We start from the raw sequence: 11,560 nt of genomic DNA on the forward strand, positions 1-11,560 counted from the left end.
TTCAGCATTTCTGCTGTAACACTTTATGTTGAATCTCTTTTAAAAATATCAAAACAAACTAATGAACGTTAAAGCTTCTTTAGGGGCTGTAGGCATGTGATTGCACATTTACAGCAAATTGTTGTCACTCTATTCTGCACTAACATGGATATTTTGGGTGAGGTGCTGGCATGGTGATGATTGGTGACTGGACAAGCACTGTGGTCATGGGTTCAAATCCATCTGTGCCATCTGGTGGAATTTAAATGAAATTAGCAAAAAAAAAGGTCTGAAATATAAAGCTAGTCTAGTGACCATGGTAACTACCATTGATTGGCAGAAAACCTAATGCCCTTCAGGAAAAGAAATCTGTCATTCTTACCCACGGTAATGCCAGACCCACAGTAATGTAGTCGATGCTTAACTGTCCCCTGAAAAGAATAAAGAGAAAAAGTCACCTTATGCAAGGTCTTAAGCAAAAATGTAAGGTATTATGTTTTAAACACATAATAATGTATTAATTCATCATGGAAAGTGGGCGTAGCTTCCTACAACATTTATTTTCTATCCTTTACTCCCAAGCGAACACAGAACCTGCTGAAATTAGTGGTAGCGAAAGACTTCCCCTACCCCAGACTCAAGTGACTATTGTCAAGAGTTGAACAAAACTTAATAATTTTGAGCCAATAAACAAGGGTCTCTCCAATTTACAATAAGTGCACAGAATCGCTGTATATCCATCCATTTTTGCATTATTGAAAGATTGCCTGGTGTTGTCACTCATAACCATAGACTGAAGTTAAAATTGTTAAATTCAGAACTCTTAAATGGCTGTTTTACAGGTTTGTGGATCTTGAAATAATTTTGTCTTTACTTCGTGAATGAAGCTAGAGTTTCAAAGGCTGCCACACTCCAATTTTATTTTCTGGCTAACTTGTTCCTTAGAAATGTTATAGAGACATAGAGTCATAGTGACATATAGCATGGAATCAGACCCTTTGGCTCTACAATTCCAAACTAAACTAGTCCCATCTGCCTGCGCTTGGCTCCTATCCCTTCAAGCATTTCTTATTCATGTACTTATTCAAATGTCTTTTAAATGTTGTAACTGTACCAGCTTGCACCACTTCCTCTGGAAGTTCATTCCACACACGAACCACTCTCTGTTTTGCTCCATTTCATTTTTAATTTCTACTCGTTTCAGTTTAAAAAGTTGGAATGATTTTGAAAAGAATCAGCAAACTGGAGGACGAGACCTTATCTAGTGCACATTGTTACTGTCCAGGGTACTGAAATTCGGTAATAGAGCCAGTTACTCCATCCGAGTTTAATACTGTAGTGCTCAGTATTGTGTTCACACTTTCAAAATAGTTTTGTAAGTCGGGCATGCACACCATAGGCACCTGAAATGAGTGCTAGTCAATATGTTACACTAATCAAAATCGACAGTAATGCATTGGAAACAGTTCAGAGTAGGTTTACTAGACTAATACCTGGAATGAGTGATTGCCTAATGAGGAAAGATTAAGCAGGCTGGGCCTGTATCCTCTGGAGTTTAGAACAGTCCAAGGTGACTTAATTAAAACATATAAGATCTGAGGGGATCCTGACAAGGTGGATGTTTTCTCTTGTGGGAGATTGTAGAACTTAGGTTAAAGTTTAAAAATAAGGTTTAGCACATTTAAGACAGAGATGAAAAAGTATTTTTCTCTCAGAGAGTTGTGAGTCTTCAGAATTCCCTTCCTCAAAAGGCAGTGGATGCAAAATCTTTACTTATTTTTATGCGGAGGGAGATGGATTCTTGATTACTAAGGAGATGAAATAATGTCACGGGTATGCAGGAATGTAGATTAGAGATGAAAGTTGAGGACAACTAGAGGTGCGCAACAAATTCTAGCCCAGTCAGTGACACCCACATCCCATGAGTGAACAAAAAGAATCAAAACGGTGAGAAATAAGTTGAAGGTCAGATAAGGAGATAGACACAAGATGAGCAACAATGCCCTTGAAGGAGGAGTAGGCTTTGGCGGCGAGGCTAAATAGCTCTCTCCTTTTTGCATAGTCCTATGGTTCTGCTGTAGAATATGGTGTTAATTAGCATTTGGATGCCATCAGCATTTATACATTAATGGCTTGGGATTTCAACTGGACTGGGAAAATAACAATTATGATTCCTTTTGCAGCAGGTTAATGCAATGAATATTGTAAACTAACAACGTAAAATATTTTTGACTTTGTTTGCAAGCATATGGTTAGCGTGTAATGCCATATTCTTGAGTATATTAGGCAGTATAAATTGACATCCATTGTACATGGCCTTGTTTTGTGCCTAACGTATGCCTAGTCGGGGCTCCTTCACGTTCCTTTCATGTTGTAATTATTTGCTAAGGTGAGGAGGAGAGTGTTTCCAAGATGTTGCTGTGCAGATTATATTGTTTCTTCACACCCTGCAGCATCAGTGCACTCCCTTTGACTACAAAGTACTCTCCTTCTCTCTGCATTATGCTAAGAATAGAAGTAGGGAAGTGGAGGATGCAGATTGAATGTCAGTTGGCAATCATCTAGAAATTGCAACCAGATCTTGAGGCATGTTTTCTGGTCCCTCTTCAGTGCTAAATTGATTGCCAATGAGAAATTCAATGTGATGAGAGTGTAATGTGAACTGGAACAAACACTGAAGTTGCTGGAAAAGTTCAGCAGGTCTGGCGGCATCTGTGAAGAAAAGATCAGAGTTAACGTTTTGGGTCTGGTGACCCTTGCTCAGAAACCGAAACGTTAACTCTGATTTTTCTTCACAGATGCTGCCAGACCTGCTGAGCTTTACCAGCGACTTCTGTTTTTGTTCCTGATTTACAGCATCCGCAGTTCTTTCGGTTTTTATAATGTGAACTGCACTGTTCTTGACCTACATTAGAGGGGTGAGGATTTCTTTCTCCAGGAGTTTGGGTTAGACTGTGGGCTTCATAATTATTTTTAAGTAACTATGGTTTGTGATTTCAATATTCACAAATAAAGATGATAAAAATATGTTAACTGCATTTGTCATGTGTTGAAAGACAACTAAAAATCAGAATTCTGACAACCACTTTATGATGTATACACAAAAGAAAGACAATAAGAGCCCTAATGCAGAAAATGGGTTTTACTAAGAAAATTGAAGGCTTGGTACCATTTTTAGGAAGAACGTTGAAATAGGAGTGGTCATTCAGCACTTTGAAACTATTCCACCTTTCAATTTGATTGTGGTTGATCTCGCTTTTGGTTCCATTTCATTTTGTATCCCTGTCTACATCATTTACTATACCACCAGTTTTTCCTTCACCAGCATACCTGGATTTATTTGTTTCTGTTGATAAATATAGAGAATAGTTGAGGTCCCAGTACAGATCTTTGTGGGACATCACCTAGTTATCTCTTTACAATTCAAGTATACATTCATTACCCCTACTCTTGAATATTGTGGGTAATTATTCTTCTATTAACAAAGCACTTTATACACTTCATTGAATTGTGTTTTTGTCATTTATACAATTAATAGGTAATTAAGCAGAATGAGAGGAACAACAGCATAATTTCTCATTTTGCAATTTCTGGCTTCTTAATATTTATTGTTGAATTTAGTTTGTATGACGTCTTTGCTGAGGATTTACCCGTGCCCCTTATCTTAATCTGAGTTTGATGTTTCTTCCAAATATCAGAAATTTGCACTTTATTTTGGAAAAGAGGAAATTTGTAATTTTGCTTGTATGATTCCTTAACTCTTCCATCCATCACTGCACTGACTGAAATTTTATAAATCCCATTCTAAATGATGATTTTAAAATTAATTTTGAAGCTTTAGACAGAAACAAATCAAACTATCAAAAATATAACATTGACTGGTAAAAATTATTACACAATGAATTGGGAAAAATATATATATATATATAATTGTTGATGGTGCAGTATTTCTAGCAGCTGCAGTCATACCAAGTGGACAGGAAGATGGTTGTGGTTAATGGAAGCCAATATCTTAGTCCTAGGACTGCAGGAGTTCAAGAGGGTAGTAGGTTAGGTCCAACTACCTTCAGTTGCTCCATCAATGGCTTTCCTTCCATTATAAGGTGAGAAATGGAGATTTTTGCCAATGTGTTCAGTCCCATTCACAATCCTCAGGGAATGAAATAGACTATATCTATGCACAGGAAGAGTTGAGCAGCAGTCAAACTTGGGCTCATAAGTGTTAACATTTGTGTCATACAATGATCATTTCCAACAAGAGTGAATCAGAACAATCACATTTCATCTTTTGAATCCTCCGTCACCAATGTTCTGGTGAGGGGACAATCATCAGTTATCAGAAATTGAACTGGGTTAGCCAAATAAACACTGTGGCTGCATGACTAAGTCAGAGCCTAGGTATCCTGTGGTGAATAACTCACTCCTGGCTCCCCAATGTCCATCCACAAATGACAAAGGGCGGGTCAGGGATGTAATAGAACACACCCCTCTGGGTAAGTGTAGCTTCAACATTACGCAAGATGCTCTACACCATCCAGGACAAAACAACCCAGCTGATTGGCATCCCATTCATCATGTCAAATATTCATTCCCTCCACAATTAGCCCATCATTGCAGTGGTGTGTACCATCCACAAGATACACTGTAGAAAACTCGTCTCAGGGTCTTTCAATTGCATATCCCAAAAGACATACAGACATTGAAAATAGGAGCAGGAGTAGGCCATTCAGTCCTTCATGCCTGCTCTATCATTCAATATGAACATGGCTAAACATCCAACTCAGTCCCCTGTTTTTGCTTTCTCCCCTTTGATCTCTTTAGTCCCAAGAACTATATCTAACACCTTCTTGAAAATATTAAATGCTTTCTGTGGCAGAGAATTCCACAGGCTCCCCACTCTCTGAGTGAAGAAATTTCTCCTCATCTCAACTCTAAATGGCCTACTATTCTGTATCTTTAGTCTGTGACTGCTTCCTGATCTTTGGGAACCTCGTTCCTGCATTTACCCTGCCTAGTCCTGTTAGAATTTTATATATTTCTATGAGACCACCTGTCATTCTTCTAAACTCCAGGAGCAAAAGAGGTATTGGAACACTTCCACTTGCAAGTTCCTCTCCAAGTCACTCACCATCCTGCTTGGAACTGTATAACTATTCTTTCCCTGTCACTGGTTCAATATCCAGGAAGTGCCTTCCTATTGTGGATAGACCCAAAGCATACAGATTGTCACAGTTCAAGAAGTCACTACTAGTAAAAGAAAACCATCAGTCATGGTGTCACATCTCTGCCCCTACCTTGTGGAAGTGATTCACTAACTTTGCTACACTGATGCAAAACTTGAATAGAATCCCTCCAGTGTGGAAACAGGCCATTTAGCCCCACAAGTCCACACCAACTCTCTGAAGAGCATCCCACCTAGGCTCTTCCCCCCCCACCCTATTCCTGTAACCCTGCATTTCCCATGGTTAATCCACCTAACCTACAAATCCCTGGACACCAGGGGCAATTTAGCATGGCCAATCCACCTAACCTGCACATCAGGAAACCAGACCACCTGGAGGAAACCCATGCAGACACAGGGAGAATGTGCAAACTCCATACAGACAGTCACCTGAGGGTGGAATTGAACCTGGGTCCCTGGTGCTGTGAGGCAGCAATGCTAACCACTGAACCACCGTGCCACCCTCATGAAATGTACATGGAATGTACATGGAATAACATTGAACTGACACTGAGGGTCAAGCAGTCTCTTTATGAGCAAATTGTTCTCAGTATCTTGGACAGCTTTGAAATATGGATGTCTTACACAGCCGGCAAGAAATGAAACTGAACAACATTGTTCCTTGTCTCTTGCAGCACAGATTATGGAAGGACAACATTCCAATGCAGCAGTTGTCTCAAAGTCAAAGCTCCCAGATAGGTTGGCAACCATCAAACCAGAGGCAACTTTGCTGGTGCAGGCAAGTCCTCAAGGTAGACGGTGGTCACATACATATGGGTTTCTGCATGACAATGTACTATAACTAGAGCCAGACAACCTGCAGGACTCCCCAATGCATTAAGGTCCAAAACACTGATTCTCAGACCTTGGAGGGAACAGGAGTCAATGACAGAAGGAAATGGTGGCAGTATCTGTGGGCTGTGTGGGTCACCATGATGATGATCAATGGCTACAGTTACTTAATAACAGGCAACAGCACCAAAGAAACCTGACAACCACCTCATGTGTGGGCACTTGTGGCAGACCCTGTCTCTCACAAATTGGTCACTTCAGCCATCAGCAGAAGCTCCATTTGAAAGCTGTATGGGATAGCGCCCCAGTAAACTCCCCCCATCCCTAACACATTTGACTTGTTGGGTGTCCAACATCATATGTATATGGAAGGATGTTAATAATGTAGCGATGACTCTAAACTAAGGATTGCAGAATCCCTGGAATTTTACATTTTCTTTGCTTGAAAAGCTACCATCCTCCCCTAGTTATCCATTCATGGTACGGTAACAATCTTTGTCATCCTCTTTTGTAAATCTCTAGTCCTAATCTTAACACTCTGCCTCTCCACATCTATTGCAATTATTAAATCAGTGAGCTATGCAATGGTCATATGACTATGCAACATTGCTCTCTCTTTCTCAAATGCACTGCTCAAAATAGCCCACCATTTGATAATAATTTTGACCATTTCCTGCAGAGAGGTCTTGAGGAAGGGAGGTGTGAGAAATTAAGTTGCTATTCTCTGCCAATGCTCTTCCGGTTGGTTAAGATGAATTCATGGAACAATATATACACAACAAGATCCAAAATTTAAATAAAGCATTTCATTTTGATATTGGTTATTTCGAGCAGGCACAGATAATGCATGCTCATTCAAAGTTATGTAAGAGCTAACTTTCAAAACCTTTCCTGTAATGTGCTTAAGAGTATTAGGATTAATTCTGGCCAGCATTTAGTCCCCCAGCAACATGACTAAAACAACTAATATGGTCATTGTCACATTGCTACTTGTGGGATCTTGCAGTGCAAATTCACCCCGATGTGGCTACAGTTCAAAAAGTACATTTTTCTTTCAACTTTAGTTGATGGGGTATGGGTATTGCTGGCAAGTCCAGCATTTATTTTCCATTATTAATTGCCCAGAGGGCAGATAAAAGTCAGCCACTTTGTTATGGGTCTTGACTCACATGTGGGTCAGAGTGGGAAAGGAGAGAGAGAGACAGAGAGAGACCTTCAGCTCAGTGCACTTCAGCTGAGTTGAGGGATCAATAAAATCTAGCACTAATACCACGAGGTTATCACCTCCCCTAGTTACACCTCACTGAGTGCAAAGTGCTTTTGTGACATCCTGAGATCATGGAATGTGTGTGATATAAATGCAAGTTCTTCCTTTACATGTTTTGACCGATTTATTGTATCAAAGGTATCATTACTTTGTTCTTTTATTTCCTAAACGTTCAGGAACATCTGTTCATGTTTGTCTAGCTGTACTTATAATAGCTGTTTCTGCCAAATGGATAGAGGCATGAGAGATTATAGGCCAATCTTATTGGTCATCTCTGAGAATCAGAGAGCTTGATGGCCTCACAGTGCTGTGAATTCCCTCTTGTTTGCTGTGTGTGCAGCTCGTCTGTTGCATCGTTACCATGTGTGGTCATTCACCTAGTAACATTGCAGATAAGACTCAGACTCAGAAAGATCTACTGCACAAAAAAGGCCCTTCAGCCCATTGACTCTGTGCCAGCCAAAAACAACCTCTTAACTATTCTCAGAACTAGTAAGAACTGCCAATGCTGGAGTATGAGATAATACAGTGTGGAGCTCTTAACTATTCTAATCCCATTTTCCAGCACTTGGCCCATGGCCTTGTATGGCTTGGCATTGCAGGTGCACATCTAAATCCTCCTTAAATGTGATGAAGGTTTCTGCCTCTACCACCCTTAGAGGCAGTGTGTTTGAGTCCCGCCATCATCTTGGTGAAAGGATTCACTTCTCCTCTAAACCTCCTGCTCCTTATCTTAAATCCATGCCCCCTGGTCATTGATCGCACTGTCAAAGAGAATAATTTCTTTCTATCTAGACTGTCTACAACCTCATAATTTTATACATCTCAATGATGTCTCTTCCCCACATAGACACAAACGCCACAACATCTCCTCCGCTCCTAGGAAAACAACCCCAATCTATCCAATCTCACTTCATAAATAAAACTCTTCAGCCAATACAACATCCTGGTAAATCTCCTCTGGACCCTCTCCAGTGCAATCAGACCCTGCCTATGATGTGGATTCCACATGTGGAAATAGGTTTCTACATGCCATGATTATATTTTCTAAGGATAACCTATCTGTTATGATCCATGTTCAGCATTACCCTTCAGTTAAATTGTATTAAATATGTTTGTAAGCCAGTTAAATAATTTATCAGTGCTAATTTACAATTATGAAATTAATAAGATTGTTATGAATTCGGATTGTGTCTTTAATTTAGGGTAAAATAAAGGGTGTTTATGTAATATGTTCTGAAGTCTGTCTGACAACAGGCCTGGGTAATGTGGCTCTTAAAGATTAAAGGAAGGTGTGGGCTGTTTCGCTGGGAAGAAGCTGTAAGATATTCATGCGTTGTGACAATGACAACGACATCTGTATTTATTGTTGAGATTGCTAGTCTCTAAAGTCCCAGGAAGGTGTTGAGAATTTTGGATTGCAAACATTTTTTCTTGAAGCAATCTGTATACTTCCAAGATATAATAGTGTTAGGGACTAAGGAATAGCTCATTTGTACCTGGTTACATGGCTCATATGATTCATGTTGCCATGGAGTTGGGCTTTAAGAAGGGAAAAGGCATTGTCAGGTTATGTTATAGGCTTTCCTTAAACATCACTGATTATCTTGGACTAAAATGGTTTGCCAGGAACAGAGAGAGAGGGAGCAACTAAACTCTGAAAGTCTCCAACATTCACCTGCAGGAGTGTATGTGGGAACTCATGTTTGGGACTGAACAAAAAACACATTGGTGACGATTTGGAATGAAGCTGGAGGATATACCTGGCTTGTGCTAGATAGAGAATCATCAGGAAAGAATCTCACCATGAAAGACAGTTCTGGGGTCAAATCTTATGAGCCTGTGAAAGAAAAGTAAAGGAAGTAAATCTCTGGAGCTAAAATATACTTCAGTCTGGCTCCAGGAAAATCAAACAACTATTTAATAGACAGTGTAAGGAATACCTGTCAAGTGGATTTATCAGTTGTGTGAAAAAGAAGAGGGGAACATTCTGTTCCATAGTTTAAAGCATAACTTGCTTACAAAAATAGTGTTTATTCAATAGCGCTTTTAATCTGTTACAGTAAAAGTCTTAAAATGTAACATCTTGCCACGCTAACCTTTCAGCTTTTAACTGGAATTTCAAATTTATTTTTTTAAACTACTCTTCTGTACAACAATTGAAATAATTGTTCTAACCTATTACTGTAGAGAGTAGCCGTGTTAAAAAGAAAAACCCTACGTTTATTGAATCCTTTCACAGTCATCACAAGACATTGTACAGCCAATAAAGTACTTTTGAAATGTAATTCATTTCATGTAGTAAATGCAGCAACCAATTTGTCTCAATAAACTCACACACTGATTATTTTCTGTGATGTAGATTGAGAGATATATTGTCTAAAACACAGGGACTAAACTTTGAAAACTTTGCAAGAACTTTACAGTTCTTTGAAACCGCAGCAGAAGGATCTTTACATCACCCTGAGAGTGTAGATGGAGCCTCTATTTAATATTGCGTCTGAGAGATGACACCTCTGACAGTGCAGCACTCCCTCAATCCTGCACTGCAGTATCTGGCTAGATATCTGGTGTGCCTCAAACTCCGGAGGGGAGCTTGAACCTGAACCATGTGCTTAAAGAATGTTCATTTTCATTCTTCCAAAGTTCACTGACAAGGCCTCAAATATTAAACTTACAAAAATAACTTGAGAATTAATTCATTGCAATGGAACATTTTGTGCCATTTTGTGCTATGGGACAACAAGAGGACTCCAGAGAGATACATCTGATTGAGGAGGCAAGGACTGATCATGATCAAAGTTACTAGCACAATGGATGTGACATTGTTCTTTGTATTTGGCTAGTATAGGGGAAGACATGATAATTTAAAAAAAAACTTTCATTTCATGTAATTTATTGAATGGAATGATTGCACTTCCCTTCCACATATCACCTCATGTTTGCATTGAGTACTCAAGGCCAATGACTAAACAAATCAAATTCCATCATTCTGCCTGTTTCTCTGTAAAAGTGAACCACTACAATAGACAATATAGAGGCAGTTGGTGGTAACTTCAATATATGGACAGTTGGTGGTATAGATAATGCATAGACAGTCAGTGATCAATGGTAAAGACACAATATAGGCAACTGGTGATATAAAGAATATGTAGACGGTTGGTGGTATAGATAATGCATGCATGATCAGTGGTATACACAATAGCCCTTTGTTGTTTAATAGTGTAGAAAAACATGCAGCAAAATATTGGATAAACTTTCATTATATGGTACTAAGGTCTTATCATTGTAAAACATCCAATTTAATCTGAGCAAATGACATTTTTTTTGTTCCCTTTCCTAACAGTTTTTCCTGTTCCTTATCATAACATTTTTTCTGTTCCCTATCCTAACAGATTTTTTTTCCATTCTCTATCCTAACACTTTTCTCCGGTTTCCCATACTAACAATATTTTCTCTTCCCCATCCTAACTGTGTTTTCTGTTTCCTATCCTAACAGTTTTTCCTGCAACCCAGACCAGAAAGCAACATGCTCTTATACCACTTGATAACTGACCACTAGGAGGTGACAAAAATATAACTTGCCTTCCTATTTCTGCTGGCAAGAAACGCCCAACCTTCACTGTACTCTGCTGCCACAGCCCAGCGAAGGTCAAAACTCAGATGGAGATGTGCAACCATCTGCTCCATGGTCCTGAACAGTCTGCCACATTCAATGCTCTGTAAACTTAAAGGCATCTAAAACTCTGCTGCTCATATCTAAGACAGACCAAGTTCATTCTCCTATCATCTCTATACTCATGGAGCTATACTGGCTCCAGGTTAAAGCAACACCTCAATTTAAAAATGTTGATTCCAATTTTCAAACCCCTCAATGGTCTCACCCATCATATCACCTCAATCTCCATCAAGCTGACACATTCTGAACTACCTGTCCCCTGTCTCTTTCTGATCTCTTGAGTATCTTCGTTCTTTAGCTACCTAGGTCTTAGGCTACAGTCTCTCTTCCCTGAACCTCTCTGACTCTCAAAGTCTCATCCATCCTTTAAAACAAGTGGAGTAACAGCCCAGAGGGTGATCTTACAACAAGACACTCCCTAAACCTACTTGTTGGACCAAACTCCCATGTAGGCTTTGGAATGTTTCATTGTGCTTTGGGTGCTGAAAAAATGCAAGTTGTTGTTGGATCATTGTCTAGGTTAAATAGCTTTCTTCTATCAGCATAGAGTCATAGCAGAAAAAAGGACCCTTCAGCCCATCGAGTGTGCCAGAAAAAAATGATGACCTAATTATTTTAATCC

Source organism: Rhincodon typus, chromosome 22, assembly GCF_021869965.1.
Source record: "Rhincodon typus isolate 14 chromosome 22, sRhiTyp1.1, whole genome shotgun sequence".
NCBI lineage: Eukaryota > Metazoa > Chordata > Chondrichthyes > Orectolobiformes > Rhincodontidae > Rhincodon > Rhincodon typus.